This window comes from Papio anubis, chromosome 13 (genome assembly GCF_008728515.1).
Source record: "Papio anubis isolate 15944 chromosome 13, Panubis1.0, whole genome shotgun sequence".
Lineage (NCBI taxonomy): Eukaryota > Metazoa > Chordata > Mammalia > Primates > Cercopithecidae > Papio > Papio anubis.
The window spans coordinates 44,182,829-44,189,765 of NC_044988.1; the positions used below are offsets into that span (position 1 = coordinate 44,182,829).

General features: G+C 35.9%; 1 pseudogene; it reads right to left on the reverse strand.

Moving 5' to 3' along the window:
• Positions 1 to 1,052: 1,052 nt before the first annotated feature.
• Positions 1,053 to 3,811, reverse strand: LOC116270092 (annotated as a pseudogene).
• Between the last annotated feature and the right edge of the window lie 3,126 nt (positions 3,812 to 6,937).

A 6,937-nucleotide genomic window follows, 5' to 3' on the forward strand; every position in this document is an offset into this window, starting at 1 on the left:
GAAGCACCATAAGCAAGATCATTTAAAGACTACTGAAAGAGGTTGGGCACAATGGCTCATGCCTGTTATCTCAGCACTTTGGGAGGCCAAGGTAGGCAGATCACCTGAGGTTAGGAGTTCAAGACCAGCCTGGCCAACATGGCGAAACCCCATCTCTACTAAAAATACAAAAATTAACCTGGTGTGATGGTGCACACCTATAATCCCAGCTACTTGGGAGGCTGAGGCAGGAGAATCGCTTGAACCTGGGAGGCGGAGGTTGCAGCGAGCTGAGATTGCGCCACTGCCCTCCAGTCTGGGCAACAAAGTGAGACTTTGTCTCAAAAGAAAAAAAATTTAAAAATAAAAGATAATAAATGACTACTGAAAGAGTAAGAGCTATAAACTCTTCTGAATATGAAATGAGCCAAACACAAAATGATGGCATGTTTGAGTCTATTAGGATCATTAAAAGGATACACAATAGAAAAAAATCAAAGTGTGTTTTATACTCTCTTGCCAGGTATCATCCTTCAGCCAGAGCTAAGTTAAAGGTAAGACTCAACAAAGGCCTTCCAATTGCCTCCAACTTCTTATAGATAAACTGACTGTGAGAGAGTTGGGAGTTACACAGAACACTTACTTATTGTAGAAAAAAACAGCTTTAACAGCTCTTTTAACTCGATCCCCTAAGAAAAAAGGTAAAACTTTAAGGCTTTTCTATCATTATTACTATTATTTTATTATTATTATTATTTTTTTTTTTTTTTTTTGAGATGGAGTCTCACTCTGTCACCCAGGCTGGAGTGCAGTGGTATAATCTCGGCTCACTGCAACCTCCGCCTCCTGGGTTCAAGCAATTCTCCTGCCTCAGCCTCCTGAGTAGCTGAGAACTACAGGCATGTGCCACCAAGCCCGGTAAATTTTTGTATTTTTAGTAGAGATGGGGTTTCACCCCATTAGCCAGGATGGTTTTGATCTCCCGACCTTGTGATCCACCCAGCTCGGCCTCCCACAGTGCTGGGATTACAGGCATGCAACCGGCCCAGGCTTTTCTATTATTTAAACTCTTGATCCACCCAGCTCGGCCTCCCACAGTGCTGGGATTACAGGCATGCAACCGGCCCAGGCTTTTCTATTATTTTAACTCTTAACTACAGACTGAGGACAAGAGAAGAGAGACCTTATTTCAAAAACTAATACCACTCCAATTTTGTAGAAACAAAGCCATTATTCCATATTAATTTATACCTGTAAAAGCACATACTATTACATGAAGTACAGGTGTAGTAATTTAAAGAAAAAGAATAAGCTGATATGTGCTTCCCCACATATATCACTGATAGTCATATAAGAAATTATGTTTACTGATAGATCATTAATCAACAAATTTTGTTATTTTATAAATCCAAAAGAAGCAATGTCCCAGGGCATAAGGCCCAGCTGCCTTAATTCCTTGAAGGAAAAAGGCATGTATTTATAGACCTAGTAATTTAACTGAGTCTGCAGTGTCCTTTCAAGCTAATACCCTATACTGGTATGAGGCAGAATAATGGCTCCTCAAAGATGTCCATAGCTTAGTTCCCAGAACCTGTGATTACATTACTTTACATGGCAAGGAGGAATTAAGGTTGCAGAAAGAAAGTCACTGCCTTAAAAAATAGATTATTTTCTGATATATCTGGGTGGGCCTGAAGTAATTACAAAGGTTTTTCAAACGTGGAAGAGAGATTTAGCAGAGTTTGTGTCAGAGTGATGAAACAAGAGAAAGACTTGACCAGCCATTGCTGGCTTTGAAGATGCAAATAGAGGGCCAGGCGCCAAGGAATGCTGGCAGCTTCTAAAGCCAGAAAAGGCAAAACAACGTACTCTCTCCTACGGCCTCCAGAATGCCCTATGAACACCTTAATTTTAGCAGCGAGATCCATTTCAGACTTCTGATCTCAAGAACTGTAAGATAATAAATTTGTGTGGCTTTTAAGCCACTAAGTTGTGGTAATTTATTACAATAGCAATGGGAAACTAATAAAAGTGGTTTTAAAACATGATCATGAATTCTCTGACACTTGTCCCACTAAGTGTATGTCCCTCCTCTGAACAGGGTGGGCCTCTGTGACTGCCTCAATGAATAGAATTAAACAAGTCATGCTGCAAGACTTCTTTGGCTACATTAAAAACAGCCGTCTTGGGACACTTGCTTTTGGAACCCTGAGCTATGGTGTAAGAAATGCATCTACCCTGAGGCCACCACCCTAGAAAAACCACAGAGAGAGAGAGGAAAAAGAAAGAGAGAGAGAGAGCACGAGCGAGCGAGCATGAGAGAGAGAGTGTGCGTGATTGATCCCAGGAGCCCAGGTGTCTGAATCTTTTCAGCCTAGGTGCTAGTCATGAATGTAGAAGTCTTTGAACTATACTCAATAATAATTTGATTGTACACTTAAAAATAATTAAGAGCATAATTGGACTGTTTGTAACACAAAGGATAAATGCTTGAGGTGATGGATACTCCATTTACCCTGAGATTATTAAGCACTGCATGCCCGTATCAAAATATTTCATGTACCACAGAACTACATATAAATACTGTGTACCCACAAAAACACTTTTAAAAAGGAAGTGGAAAAAAGGAACTTTGAGATGATTAGCCCTTGCCATGTCTAATAACAACTATGTGAAAGACCACAAGCAAAAAATGCCCGGCTGAGCCCTTCCTAAATGGCTGACCCGATATCAAGAACAAAATAAGTAGTTACCTTAAGCTGCTAAGTTTTGGGAGTAATTTGTTAAATAGCAACAAATAACATGCTCAACAATATATGCTAAGGAATTATCTTTTTCATTACTTAAAATTAAACTCAAAAGTACTTTTTTCAGTCATTTATGGAACAACAACCTCTGTCATTCCACATATGTTTTGAACATGCCAACATTGCCCAAATATCACCTCACATTAGCACCTACCTTGATACCAAAAGTGAATACTGTCATTATGATTTTAAATAGGAGAGCCAGGCATAACTTCACTGGGCTGAATATATTCCAGCGCCTGCTGGACTATCAGGAATGTCATCGACAATTTTACTGGCATTCATGCCATTTCAGTAGTCACAACGAGAAGAGGATTTCAGGGGACAACAGTCTGTAAAAAACTCTTTGATCAGTTCACTGGTGTTTACCCTAGTGTATGGATTAGGAAAGGCAATGACAGCAATAATGGCTGCAACAATAATGATTTCCAGAAGGCGATACTTTCCAAATTTGGTGGACTTGCGTCGAAGACACCGGGCAATATTTACCCTAATGAAAAAGGCTCCCCAAAGCCCTCCAAATACCCCTAGGAGAATAAAAGGAAACAGCTCAAAAAGGTACCATGGTGTGTGATACTCCACATAAAAAAGGACCAGATGGCTATTACCAAATGGATTGATGGACCTCAAAACAAATGCAGCCACTAAAGCAGCAGAAAAATGATCTCCATAAAGTTTTGAGAGGAAAATAATAGCTAACCAAAAAACACAAAAGAAAAATTAATGGTATCATTTTATAAGATGTTTCTGATATATTATAAATTGAATAGTAAATATCCTAGCTCTAAATTTTGCTGTAGTTAGAATTTATACACAATGGATTTTACTGTAATAAGAAAAACTGATGTTATTATTACTTTTGGAGATGGTGATCATCATTACAAATTCACAGTATCAATTTATTATAAATGTCTAATAAATGTTTAGAATATCTAGCACTGTTTTATTTTCAAAATGAGTTTCACATTCATTTTAATCCCTAAACTTTAATCCCTAAAGTATTGTTACCAAAGCATCTCAGCCATACTTCAACCTGTGCCTACAAACCACTTTTTGGAAACAGTGGTGGAAACAAATCGCATCAGCACTCAAGATTTCATTCTGCTGCAACTTTCCATAAGATCATTAAATTACTCAATTCAATTAAGCTAGATGAGAAACAGCATACTACTCATCTTACCGCAAATATATACCTTTTAGATCTAAAATTCAGCTAAAATAAAATTTTAAAAATATATCCATACATCATCATGTAAAAAATACACATATAACATCCTAAGTTCTAGAATATTCTTTGTAGATCATAGTAAATTAATCATTTAAATGCTGTAATGCCACAAATAAAAATCTCTGATTTTCTTCAATGTATCTCTACTTAGAAGGTTGATTTTACTAAATTATTTGATAATCATACTTTCATAATTTAAACTTCCCAATCTTGGTAATATATTAGTTTTAATAACTTGACTTCTTAGTAACTTTACACAGATCCTACTGCAATAACCATCACTTCTTTTCTACTACAGCTCAAATATATTTGCACCACAATCCAGTGGATTTGTTATATGACTGCATAGTTAATACAAAAGCTTCTTGAAACAATATGGCACTTAATTCTTTCTTGCTGCAATGTGTTGAGGATGGATCCATTTAATGTGGATGCAATAATCTAATATGTGATTAATTCTATAATTAACTAAATTGGAAACATGTTGTTGTATCAATTATTAATTCATCTTGAGACAAAGCAAGACTTACCTCCACTTGACTTATGATTAATTCTGCCCATGTTTTCCACCATAGACATTTCCCTGTCTTCAAATGTTGTTTCATTAGATCCTCAACAGCACTTTTTGTGGTTGTATCACAATGCACTAAGACAAATGCACTCCTTTAGGTCAGTCATCCAATCAGCAGCAATGTCTATTAATCCGGCCAAGGCCCCTGTAAAAATATGTTGGAGATGTTCAAAAAATAAGTCAACTTTTTGGGAGTCGAGAACAATCTAGTTAAAAGGTGAGTGGAAAGCAGGAGACTCCTAAAAAAAGGGTCATTTAAGAAGTACATATAAATTTAAGATTTTCAAATTTTAGTTATAAACATATATTTTAAAACTGTAAAAAGTTATTTTTTACAATAAAATTGCTATTTTTGTTTGGAATTTTTAAAAGTTACATCATTCAAATTAATTGTGACCCAAAAAATAGTGTTTAAAAGATACTGAAATATCTTCAAAAGACAGCTACTTGGCAGAAGGTTCACAAATCTGATTTTCAATCCATAACTTAATTAACAGACTTATAAATGTTATCAATTTCATTTAAATTTAATGTTCATTAGAAACAATTATTGAAATTCATAGTATTCGTATTTATAGTTTTTTCTTAAATTACAGAAAACCATATATCAAGATTATTTTACTGTGAGAATATAAAAAATATACAAATTTATGGTCCAATCTGGGTCCTTCTCATATAAAAAGATCAGTAGGTTACATATACAGAGGCCATCAAATTATTATGCATGCCAATGAGGATTATCAGTACTTACTTCTATTCTCTATAAAAAATTTAATTGTGTGGTCTTCTGAACATAATCTTCCATCATGGAAGCTGAAACTTGATTACAACTGGGCTTAATATTTGTTTTCAGGTCCTCAACAGCTATTTCTTAAAATCTCACACATTGGGACTTTGTGGCCACGCTGTACAGCAGGGTGATGAAGGGGACAGAGCCTTGAACTAGACGGCTTTAATTCAGACCCTGGCTTGGCCACTTACTAAGTTGTATGACCTTAGTAAGACTAAGTTACTTTTCTTCGGCTTCAGTCCCCTCATCTGTAAAATGGCGATAATGACAGCACTGGTATCATAGGATGCCATGAGGTTTAAATACATGCAAACTTTTCAGAACAGTGCACGACACATAGGAGGCACTCAATAAATATTGGCTATTTATTATGGTGTTAACATCAAAAGATACTTTATTGGTCACCTGATCCAAACCACTTATTTTACAGATATAGAAGCTGAGCCCAGAAAGATCAACCAAGCTGGATAAACACTAAAGTGACAGAGCTAAGACTAGATTTGGAAGCCTCCTGCCTCCTAGTCTTATATTTAAGAAGATTTTTTGAAGAAGAGAAACACATGCTTTTTAAAATACAACGGTACCTGGAAAAAAAATTGAGGAAAGGAAGGAAGAACGATTTATACTTCTGTTAACTAAAAAATGATGGCTTGAAAATTTTTCTTTGCCTGGTGCCAATCCTATTAGCGTTACTACTAGCCATTTGTAACCTGACCATGCATCATACAAACATTTTGTCATTTCCTATGCTGATTCTTTCTTTTTGCTGCTGATTTGAAATTAGAAACGTTTCTGTTTCATTTTTCAAACTGTGAATAGAACCCACAATTCTAGAATCTAACAATTTTTCTCATTTACCATACATAGAACAGTAATTTCTGAACGAAATAATGGAAAAGGTAAGTTTGGGGCAAAATCACTACCTTATAGACAGTTACTATACCTGTAAACCAGATGACAAGTCTTTACTCAAGATCTGCATTTTATTTTTTATTAAAAGGGTCCACAAACTACATAAAATCTGACCAAGATTGTTTTAAATTGAATCAAATTTGAACTTCAGTTGGTGCACATAACTGTATTTTATATATATCTTCTGTAAGACAATATGGTTTGAATTGTCTGTCATTCTCTTATCCTAGCAGTTAAGTGGATTATAATGTTCTTTAAAAGATAGGATCTGTGTATAATAATACCATGCCCATAAATGCAATGTGTTACAGAATAATCATGCGGACAAAGGGACCCCCTCAAAACTTATAGGCCTTTTAACATGCAGGTTTGGAGAGCGCAGATCCCATTGGTAGAGTCTAGAGGTTCTTTTTTACTGTGTAAGGCAAAAGTGTCCTCTACTGGATATAGTGTAGGAAGTTAGGAGATTAACAAGAGAGTAATAGATTTGATCCAGATCGCACTATACTAAAACACAAGAAGGTAAGTCTCACCTTTCTTACAAAGAATGTACTTCTAAACCTATCCCTAACTAGTCCACACCTCTTCTGTTCTACTAGGATTGTTGCTTTAAAAAGCCATATTCTCAGTCCAGGACTTCAGTGCTCAAC